At 36.5% G+C, this 11,445-nt stretch overlaps 1 long non-coding RNA gene across 1 annotated transcript in view; it reads left to right on the top strand.

Annotated features, from left to right (window-relative positions):
• Window positions 1-11,445, top strand: part of LOC306664793 — a 368,649-nt gene that overhangs the window by 137,320 nt on the left and 219,884 nt on the right. The gene's annotated exons all lie outside the window — the stretch shown is intronic.

The raw sequence follows: 11,445 nt of genomic DNA, 5'->3' as shown, positions 1-11,445 counted from the left end.
TGGCTCAGTGGTACGTGCCTGTAATCCCAGTAACTGAACTTGGAGACTGAGGTAGGAGGAGTTCAAGGGAGTTTAAGACCGCCTCAGCAACTTAGTGAAACCCTGTCTCAAAATAAAAAATGTAGAGTTGGGCTGTAGCTCAGTGATAGCATGCCCTGGGTATAATCCCCAGTACAAAAAGAAAAAAAAAAGTTATGGCTCTTTTTTTCCTGCTATGCTTACCTTGTGTGAAGTTCTGTTGTTTTTGTGTTTTGTTTTGTTTTGTTTTGACACTGGATCTCACTAGTGTTGCGCAGATTGGCCTCAAACTCCTGGGCTCATGTGATCCTTCTCTCTCAGTTTCCAGAGTAGTTTTGGGACCATAGCTATGTACCACTGCACCCAGTTGAAGCTCTTATTGTAAGTGTTTTAGATGTATTTTCTTATTTAGTTCTATCAGCAGCCTTATGAGGTAGATAACATGAATTATAGGAAACCGAGGCACAGGGAATTAAGTAAGCCGCCCAGCATCACAAAACTTAGTTGTAAAGCTAGATCCAAATCCAGCAGGCTGCTCCTGAGCTCAGCCCTCTCTGCTGAGTGTTATGCCTCCTTTGACGACAGACCATAGTGTTCTCTTGGGAGATGACAGCACTGATGAGGCACACCGGCTCTCTGGGAATGTCCACTCTTCATTAGTTCACAGTACTTTTTATTATGTGCCAGGTGTCCTTCCACTGAAGCCATTGTGGAAAAAAAGGACAAAAATTCCTCTTTCATGGGAAGTCTATTTTGCTAGTGGCAGTGCTAGACAAAAAAAAAAATAAACAGGGAAATGAGCTAGATAAAATTGCTGGAAAGTGCCCAGGTGAGACACTACTTAAGTTCGGGCAGTCACAGATGGACCCTCTGGAGAGGACCTGTATGAGATGAACTTGACCAGCGAGGTGAGCCCGCCATTTTGAGATTTGGGAAAAGTGTTTTTTTAGGCAGAGGAACAGCAAGTGCAAGATCCTTGGAGTGGAAACAAACATGGCATTTCAGATAAAATAAGACTGTGTTGCCATGAGATAGTGTGCACAGGGAAGAAATACACAGGGATCAAATCATGCAAGGTCTTGGAACACAGCTAGGAATTTGGTTTCATTTTAAGTGAGCTAGGAAGCCACTAGAAGATGACAGTAGGGATGGTGAACACGATCTTCATTCATCATTGATGAGCTGGGGCTGGAATAGGGATTAAGAATGTGGAAAATAGCACTCATGGTGACTAGTGGATGGATTAAACCTGAGGCTTATATGACATGCCTTAGAAATCAAAGACACAGAGCAGGTGAAGGAAAATGGGTGAAACAGGGTATTGTAATTAAAATGACATTCCTCTTCAAAAAGTCAATTTGTCAGAACATAGGAATTTGTGCCAACCATTTTAGAAGGAATTTCCTGTTTAGGTCATTAGTAAGCCAATTGTCACTGAGAGGGTTCATAGGAGTGGGGGCTCTGGCCTTGGTAAAGAAAGGACGTGAAAGCAGCTGTTGACTTGGAGGAGCAGCATCTTTGAACAACATAGTAGTCATGTGTTTCCAAATGAACCACCTTTTCTAGTGCCACCATTTCCCCACAAATTATAGAATGAGGACTAAAAACTAAGCTCCCTTATTTTTCCTCCCGTTTTACATATAATTTGTGTTTAAACAAATTGCTGTGTATCTATTCTATGCAAGAAGAGGGTGAATATGATCCAGCCACCATGACCAATCTGGCATAATCTCCTACAACTTTCTCTCACTCTATTTCAGTTGAGTCATTTCCTTGCTGTTTCTCAAGTATTCCAGTATCCTATCACCTCAGGGTCTTTGCACAAGCTAGAACACTCTTTCTCCAGGTTTTTATTTGACTCTCTCAAACTTCTTTCAAACTTTCCCTCAAAGTCGCCTTCTCAGTGAGGACTTTGCTGGCTCCTCAACTTAAGAATAAAATCAACTTTATCCTTTTCTCCCTGCTGCATTTACTTTGTTTCTCCTGAACACATCACTACCTGACATGGCATAATGTATTTTTCCTGTGTGTGTGTGTGTGTGTGTGTGTGTGTGTGTCTATATCTCCTACCAGAATTAAGCTCCACAAGGACAAGAATCGCTGTTCACTGGTGGATTCCCATTGCCAACAGTAGTGCCTGGCACATTGTTAAGAGTTTAACAAGTACTTATTGAATGGATACAGGAATGAGGATTTGAAGGAAGTCAGGAATTAGCCAGCTGGGTATCCAAGCAGTGGAAAAGTTACTTAGTATAGGCTGTCTCCTACATGGTGAATATTGTCCCTATGCCGCAGAGTGAGGAAACAAGATTTTTCCAAGATAAATAACTTGCCTTTCCAGCTCCTTTGTTCCACAGTTCTATCACGTAGAAAGCAATGTCACAATAACTTAAAAGGGAACTTCCAGGGAGGGGCTGATGCTGAGCAGCTAGTCTTACATGCACACATTTTCTTGGTTAAAGTCCACATAAGAGAGTGATAACTCATGGAGATAGTGTATGAGAGAGTCATGCTTCTTGAAAATCTCCCAGATGAACTATTTTTATCCAGACCTCAGAAATCAACAAATTCTAAGTTAGATGAGCTACCTGGGAGTTTGAGATTCAAAACCCTGGAACAGATCAGTCTATCATTCACTTGGAACTTTGGTCATGGTAATCCCTTTTTAGTCTAGTACATTTATGAAAATTTATTCCTTCAGTATTGGAGTCTAATTGGAAAGAGGTGGCATATGCACAGGATTACCCATGGAGCCTGGTCCAGGGCAGGGATATCAGGAAGCATTTTTTAAATTAGTTGCGTAAAGCCACCCTTAGAGCTAGTTGCAGGCCTGGCATAGAGGTGGAAGATGGGAAGTGCATTAACATTGGTTAAATGACAATTATAGGTTATTCATTTGTTGTGCAAGATTTGACCCTGTGTTAATCCCTAAATTCTCAAAGCAAGCCATAAGAAAAAAATGATTAGTGCTATTTTGTAAACAAATTAAGGCTTAGGTAGTTTAAGTACTTTCAAAATATCATACAACTAGTAGATAACAGATGAACTTATTAAAACTCAGTTCAAGGTGATTCAAAGTTCACTCTATGCTCTCAGATGGGAGCATCTAGTATGTAAGAAGGTCTAGAAGGTAGGATTTAGCAAGTCTTTTTCTCCCCATCTCCCTTGTCCAGACACACCTATCCAGGAATTTTATTCCCTGGATCAGGTGTTCTCAGCCTTATTCAGATCCAAGACCTATTTTGAGTAAAAGAATATTGTATAATACTCCCTTTATTATCCTAAATTTGAATTCATAATTAATGTAATTTACCACACATAATTTCGTAAACAACTAAGTGTGGTGCCATAAATGTAATATAAAGGAGAAAAACTCATCTCTAATAAAATACTGTGTATTTCAGCACACAAATGTTCAGACCTACCAATTTTGGATGGCCATTTGGTAGTCAGGCTGCTGCCTGACTACCACCATGACTAAGTCTAGAATTAGGAGAAAAGTTCAAAAGTCATTTCATACAGGAAGTTCAAGAAAATAGAAGAGCACAGTTTTAAGTGAACAGCAATACAAAAACTAGTGTTAAAAAATAACAACACTTCTAACTTGTTTCTAATAACAGAAAAAAGTCAATAGCTTTAGCTGAAACAGGGAAATACCTAGACAAATTATAAACCACTGAAATAAGGAGAGGAGAGGAGGGATGTGAGTTTGTTATTCTTGAGGAAACTTAATTTGCTAGGTTTGCCAAATTTTTAAAAATAAATTATTTCATTGTTCTTTGTATATACCAAAGGGTCTAAATCATAACTGAACACATTGTGAATATGTCAGGTAAAAAACTCCCATTCATATTCCTTATCAGCCTGTTCTACCAAATGTCTCCCTATGTTGATTCTTGCTCATAGATCATTTTAAATATATTTTAAAATTTTATATAAATTGATTTATGCAGTGTGTAAATGTCCATGTCTGAATTACTTCATTCAAAATTGTGAGATCATATTATTGCCCATGCAGGATTTTGTTCATGTTCATTGCTATATAGTAGTCATTTGTGTAAATATTCCACAATTTGCTTTTCCATTCTATTGTTTATGGATGTTCTTATTTCCAATTTAGGGATATTATGATTAATTTTGCTTTTAATATTCTTATACATGTCTTTCGGAACACAAGTGTGAGCATTCCTGCTGAGGAAATATCAAGGGGTAGAAATTAGTAGGTCACAGAGATGTTGATGTTCAGCTGTAATAAAGGCCACCAGACAGTTTTCCAAAGTGAGCACATGACTAATTTACAATTCCACTGTTATTGTTCGGATTTGGACTGTTCCCCAAAGGTTCATGTGTTGAAGGTTTTGTCCCCAGTGCAGCAGTGTTCAAAAGTGGGGCTTTTTTCAAAATTACATTTTGAAACAGTTCAAACCCAAGGGAAAGTTATAAAAAGAGTAAAAAGAAAATCCTTATCTTCTCAGCCCAAGTTCCTCAACTCTAAAACATTGCTTTGTGCTCCATTTCTCTCTTCCTTTATGTACATTTTTTCTGACTTGGTGCCCCATTCATCCTAACAACTTCAATGTAACTGTCCAAAGATTCCTGCATTGCACCAATAGAACTCTACCAACTGAAATTCAGCATCAATACAATAGTGCCATTGAACGCTCTGTTCAAACTCTGCCAACTGAATCAAGAGCAATTTTTCCTGTCTCATCCAGAATACCACCCAGGAATCATACCACTTTCCATTGTCATGCCCATCCATATACTTTAATACTGTTTTAGCTTTTTCTCTGCTGTGACTAAAAGTTCTGACTAGAGCAATTGTAGAGTAGGAAAGGTTATTTGGAGGCTTACTGTTTCGGAGGTCTCAGTCCATAGATAGCCAGGTCTATTCCTCGGGGCTCAAGGTGAGGCTGAATGTCATGGTAGAAGAGTGTGGCAGAGGAAAACAGCTCACATGATGATCAGAAAGCAGAGAGACAGAGCAGCCTCCATTTTCCATATACAAATATATACCCAAACCATGCCCTAATTTCCACCTCCTCCAGCCACACCCTACCACTTCAATTACCACTCAGTTAATCTCCATCTATACTTTAACACTGTAATTCCTCATAAATGTTGTTTGTCAAGTCATTGATGGGATTATTTTTAACTATGAAGATTAATTATTGTCTCAATGTAAGAATGTTAATGTTCAGATGTGAAAGGAATTTGGTGATTTAATTCTGGGAGAAACAAATCTAGATTATTCTAAAAATGATATGTTCACTCAAGATTTCCTGTCAAGTGCATTTAATCCCCAGGTTACAGTTTTATCTATTGGCACAACAAAGATCTGAGATGGATTTCTGTGAAAGCCATTGTTAAATATCACAGGTACTTCTTTCCCCCTTTTATGGATCTACAATGATCTAGACTTATAAAATTAACATAAAACTCAAGGTTCTCTGAATGTTCTCCATTATTTGGATCTTGGAATCTCAAAAGCACATAGCCTAAGAGCTTGTAAAGACTTCTACATACTGTGAAGAACTCTGACACTCTGTGACTCTATGAACTTGTAGGATCTGCCAATAAGAGCTGATAAACACTGTAGATTGATTGAGAGTATTACTTGGAATATTATTTGGAATATTTTGTTCATACTTCTCTGTCCAGATAACTTTGGTGATCAATGACAAGAAGGAAAACTGGGAGACATCGAGTCTTACTGCATTCATGTCTTTATGCTGCCTAGATGTGTGGAGGGATTAGTGAAGGGAAAGCAGAGATGGATGATTTTCTGAGGAGAATTTGCCTTTCACTTTCTTAATCCTCTGTTGAATAAATGTGCTGTTAGACTTTAGCCACCAGAATTCTATTCTGTTTGTCCGCTTACCTCTTTCTGAAAATGAAGTTAAGACTGAAATACTTGCTTAAGGCATTCTCCTTGATGGTAGCAAGACTGAATTTATTTTAAAGATTGTTTCTGAGAATCAAATAGTGTCCCCTTTTATATTAATTTTACTTTTGAAAAATGGAATAGGTTATCAATTAGGTTGCTTTAACATATAACCTACTAATAGAATGTTTTGTGCTTCTAAGAAGAGGTTTGTTTAGTATCCTGTCTTATTTACTCCAAACATATTGAGTTTTATTTTCAATATTTTATTACTATATGTAGAATCACATATGAATATCAGTAAATAGTTTTAGATGATTAATTTCTGGTTTTATTGCTGCTTTTTATTTATAAGCTTAACAAACACCATTGAAATGTTTGTATAAATTTTATTCCTTTTATTTGTATCTTTCAGTAGATGTGATATTTGATGAAATATAAAACCAATGTTGTTTTCTTTTCCTTTTCCCTAAGTATTCATGAGGGATGGGTTCCAGGATGCCTGCAGATATTAAAATCTTCAGATGCTAAAGTGTCATATAAAACAATGAAGTATTAGTGTATAACTAATGTATATCCTCTCAAATACTTTAAATGATCTCTAGATTATTAACGATACCTAATACAATACTAATGGCATGTAAATAGTTAAACTGTTTTGTTTAGGAAAAAATGACAAAAATGTCTATGCACATTCAGTACAGACACAATTATTTTGGGGACTGGATATTTTCTCTCTGTGGTTGGTTGAATCTGTGGGTGTGAGGCTCACACAATTGGAGGGTCACTATAGCAAGTTCCTTCTGTATTAGGGTAGCCATTGTTCTGACCTTTTTCCCCTCTAGTTTTTTTCCAGTTGCTGACAGATAATTGGATTTATTACTTATGAAATATACCATATTATTTAAATATCACTGACTCTTAAGGATTGAGCCAAAATATTATTATTTTATTTTTATAGCAACAATTACTGTATTTGGAAAAGCAAGTACTCCATGATCACTCTCATATGTGGAAGCTCAAAATGTTGACATGAAGATAGGATAGAGACTATGGAGGGACTCGGAACGGTATGTACAGAGCATATTTATGGACAAAAAGTGGTTGAATTTGATCAGAATATGCAATCTGCATGTATGTAAACATTGCCCCTAACCCCACTAATATGTACAATTAACATGTTAATAAAATTCTTGAAAAAAGAAACAGGTCCTAAATACTGAAAATATACTAATTTGTTTAGGCATAAATCACAGTAAACTCTAGTGGATTTTAGAAAACTTAAGCATGAAATAAATGCTTTATGTATTTGTTATAACATTTGCTATATTGCTCTGAGTTCTTATATTTTTCAGGACGAAGTACCTCCATGTCATTCATTTCTATTTCACGAACACTTAATATATTTTCTTGTTCACATTAAATGCTCAAGAAATCCTTGACACATGAATACGATTAATTTGAATAAATTATACATTACTTATTCTTTTCCATGTACTGTTATGGAAGAACAAAACTAAGGGTGTTGGTTTTCTAATTTCTCTTGAGAGCTTAGTGCACTGCACTGTACTGGACACCATACCTAGATGCCTCTCTATCTTGCTCTCTGCCCTCTAAAGTTGAAATGAGTGGATACCTCAGCAGGGTTTCTGGCTTTCCTGCTTCTGGTTGTGTTTGGCCCATGGAGAGCTCTGGCAGGAGATGAAAGCGAGGACAGAGAGTGAGCTTAGGGTCTTCATTCCCTTGGCTTCTACCTGGAGGTTTCGCAGGGCTTGCTGCATCTTGCGTGTGAAACTTGTTATTCTCCAAGTAGACCATCCTATCTGACCCTCCTAACTGGTTTTGGAAACTTCTCTCTTCTGGTTGTCCCTTCAATAGTAACAGTTCAGCTTCTGGTATCACTAAATTCTTCCTCAGTCCCCTAGTGAATTGTTCTTTTGTAAACAAACACTACTTGGACTGTATTAATTAAATATGCCATCTGGTTGTCATTGTAAACTTGACTGATACCTGTGTGTCTTATTGTGATTCTGTTGTAAAATCTTATTTTTCTGTAAAATGCTGTATTGTAAAGGATGCATATACAACTGATTTTTATGCATATATATGAATATATTTATGATTATGCAGTTAAAATTCAAATATGTAAGTAAAAATACCCATAAAAATTCATGTGATTATATACAGTTTTACAAAAAATTAAGTATAGGTGTAGGGGTAAAGTTTGTGTTAGTATATACTTTTAGGTAGATTTAGAGTTAGGGTGAGGGAATGAATATGTATATCAGGAAACATGAATATTCATAAGAATGTATGTGAAAATATATGTGGAAAATATAATAAGAGTACACTTTTTGAAATGCGGAATAGCTTTTTTTTTTGAGGTGCTGGAGATTGAACCCAGAGCCTTGTGCTTGTGATGCAAGCTCTCTACCAACTGAGCTATATCCTCAACTCCAGGAATGGGTTCATGTTATAGTATGAATACATTTTTAAATATGAAGGATTCATAGATAAATTACATATATGCAAATATATGAGTACATTAATTATTATTCAGTTAAAATTTGAATGTGTAAGTCAACATACTCATAAACATTCATAGAATTATATATGGTTTATATAAAATTGTTTTAGTTATATGGGTAAGGTAAGTATTAGTATTAAATTTTGGGTAGGCTTAGGGTTAGGGTTAGGAAATGAATGTGCATATTAGAAAACATGAATATTCATAAGAATGTATGCATGAAACTGTGTTTGAAAATGAATATAAAACTCCATTTTATTTATTTATTTATTTTAATTAAAAATTATAAATTTACATGGGGCAATGTTGTTTGATTCATTCTGTTATTTTTTTCCCCTTCCCCCCCACCCCTCTTTTCCCTCTATACATTCCTTCCTTCCTCCATTCTTACCACCCTTCTTATCCCTAACCCTAAACCTAACCCTAACCCTAACGCTAACCCCTCCTACCCCCCCTTATATGTCCTCATCCGCTTATCAGCGAGAACATTCGTCCTTTAGTTTTTTGAGATTGGCTTATCTCACTTAGATGATATCCTACAATTTCATCCATTTGCCTGCAAATGCCATAATTTTATCATTCTTCATGGTGGAGTAATATTCCATTGTATATATATGCCACAGTTTCTTTATCCTTTCATCAACTGAAGGGCATCTAGGTTGTTTCCACAATCTGGCTATTGTGAATTGAGCAGCTATGAACATTGATGTGGCTGTATCTCTGTAGTATGCTGATTTTAAATTGTTTGGGTATAGGCCAAGGAGTGGGATAGCTGGGTCAAATGGTGGTTCCATTCCAAGATTTCTGAGGAATCTCCATACTGCTTTCCAGAGTGGCTGCACTAATTTGCAACCCCACCAGCAATGTATGAGTGTACCTTTTCCCCCCACATCCTCGCCAACACCTATTGTTCCTTGTGTTCTTGATAATCGCCATTCTAATTGGGGTGAGAGGAAATCTAAGGGTAGTTTTAATTTGTATTTCTCTTATTACTAGAGATGTTGAACATTTTTTCATATATCTGTTGTTGCTTGTACATCTTCTTCTGTGAAGTGTCTGTTCATTTCCTTAGCCCATTTGTTGATTGGATTATTTGTATTCTTGGTGTAGAGTTTTTTGAGTTCTTTATAGATTCTGAAAATTAGTGCTCTATCTGAAGTATGAGTGCAAAGATATTCTCCCACTCTGTAGGCTCTCTCTTCACATTACTGATAGTTTCCTTTGCTGAGAGAAAGCTTTTTTAGTTTGAATCTATCCAAGTGGTTGATTCTAGCTTTGTTGATTTTTGTGCTATGGGAGTCCTGTTAAGGAAGTCTGATCCTAAGCCAACAAGTTGAAGGTTTGGACCTACTTTTTCTTCTATAAGATGCAGGGTCTCTGGTCTGATTCAGAGGTCCTTGATCCATTTTGAGTTGAGTTTTGTGCAGGGTGAGAGATAAGGATTTAGTTTCATTCTGTTGCGTATGGATTTCCAGTTTTCCCAGCACCATTTGTTGAAGAGGCTATCTTTTCTCCATTGCATATTTTTGGCACCTTTATCTAGCATGAGAAAATTGTATTTATTTGGGTTTTTGTCCATGTCCTCTATTCTGTACCATTAATCTACCTGTCTATTTTGGTACCAATACCATGCCGTTTTTGTTACTATTGCTTTGTAGTAGAGTTGAAGATCTGGTATTGCAATACCCCCTGTTTCACTCTTCCTAAGGATTGCTTTAGCTATTCTGTGTTTCTTATTCTTCCAGATGAATTTCATAATTGCTTGCACTATTTCTGTAAGGCGCACCATTGGGATTTTAATTGGAATTGCATTGAATCTGTATAGCACTTTTGTTAGTATGGCCATTTTGACAGTATTAATTCTTCCTATCCAAGAATATGGGAGATCTTTCCATCTCCTAAGGTTTTCTTTAATTTCTTTCTTTTGTGTTCTGTAGTTCTCATTGTAGAGGTCTTTCACCTCTTTTGTGAGATTGATTCCCAAGTATTTTATTTTTTTCGAGGCTATTGTGAGTGGGGTAGTTTTCCTAATTTCTCTTTCTGAAGATTCATCACTTATGTATAAAAATGCATTGGATTTATGAGCATTAATCTTGTAACCTGCTACTTTACTGAATTCACTTATGAGTTCTAAGAGTTTTCTGGTGGAATTTCCAGGTTCCTCTAAATATATAATCATGTCATCAGCGAACAGGGATACTTTGAGTTCCTCTTTTCCAATTCGTATCCCTTTAATTTCTTTGGTTTGTCTAATTGCTCTGGCTAGAGTCTCAAGAACGATATTGAATAGAAGTGGTGAAAGAGGGCATCCCTGCCTTGTTCCAGTTTTTAGGGGGAATGCTTTCAGTTTTTCACCATTTAGAATGATATTGGCCATGGGCTTAGCGTAGATGGCCTTTACAATGTTAAGGAATGTTCCCACTACCCCAATTTTTTCTAGTGTTTTGAGCATGAAGGGATGCTGTATTTTATCAAATGCTTTTTCTGCATGTATTGAAATAATCATGTGATTCTTAACTTTTAGTCTGTTGATATGGTGAATGACATTTATTGATTTCCTGATGTTGAACCAACCTTGCATCCCTGGGATAAAACCCACTTGATCATGGTGCACTATCTTTTTAATATATTTTTGTATGTGATTTGCTAAAATTTTGTCGAGAATTTTTGCATCGATGTTCATTAAGGATATTGGTCTGAAATTTTCTTTCCTCTATGTGTCTCTGTCTGGTTTCGGTATCAGGGTGATATTGGCTTCATAGAATGAGTTTGGAAGGGTTCCTTCCTCTTCTATTTTATGGAATACTTTGAGAAGTATTGGAATGAGCTCTTCTTTAATTTTTGTAGAACTCGGCTGAAAACCAATCTGGTCCTGGACTTTTCTTTGTTGGTAGGCTTTTGATGACTTCTTCTATTTCGTTGCTTGAAATTGATTTATTTAAGTTGTGTATGTCCTCCTCGCTCAGTTTAGGTAATTCATATGTCTCTAGAAACTTGTTGATGTCTTCGAGGTTTT

Source organism: Sciurus vulgaris (assembly GCF_902686455.1).
Source record: "Sciurus vulgaris genome assembly, chromosome: 6".
NCBI classification, from domain to species: domain Eukaryota; kingdom Metazoa; phylum Chordata; class Mammalia; order Rodentia; family Sciuridae; genus Sciurus; species Sciurus vulgaris.
Note: the sequence above shows the minus strand (reverse complement) of the source record. Positions and strands in the feature narration are given on the sequence as shown.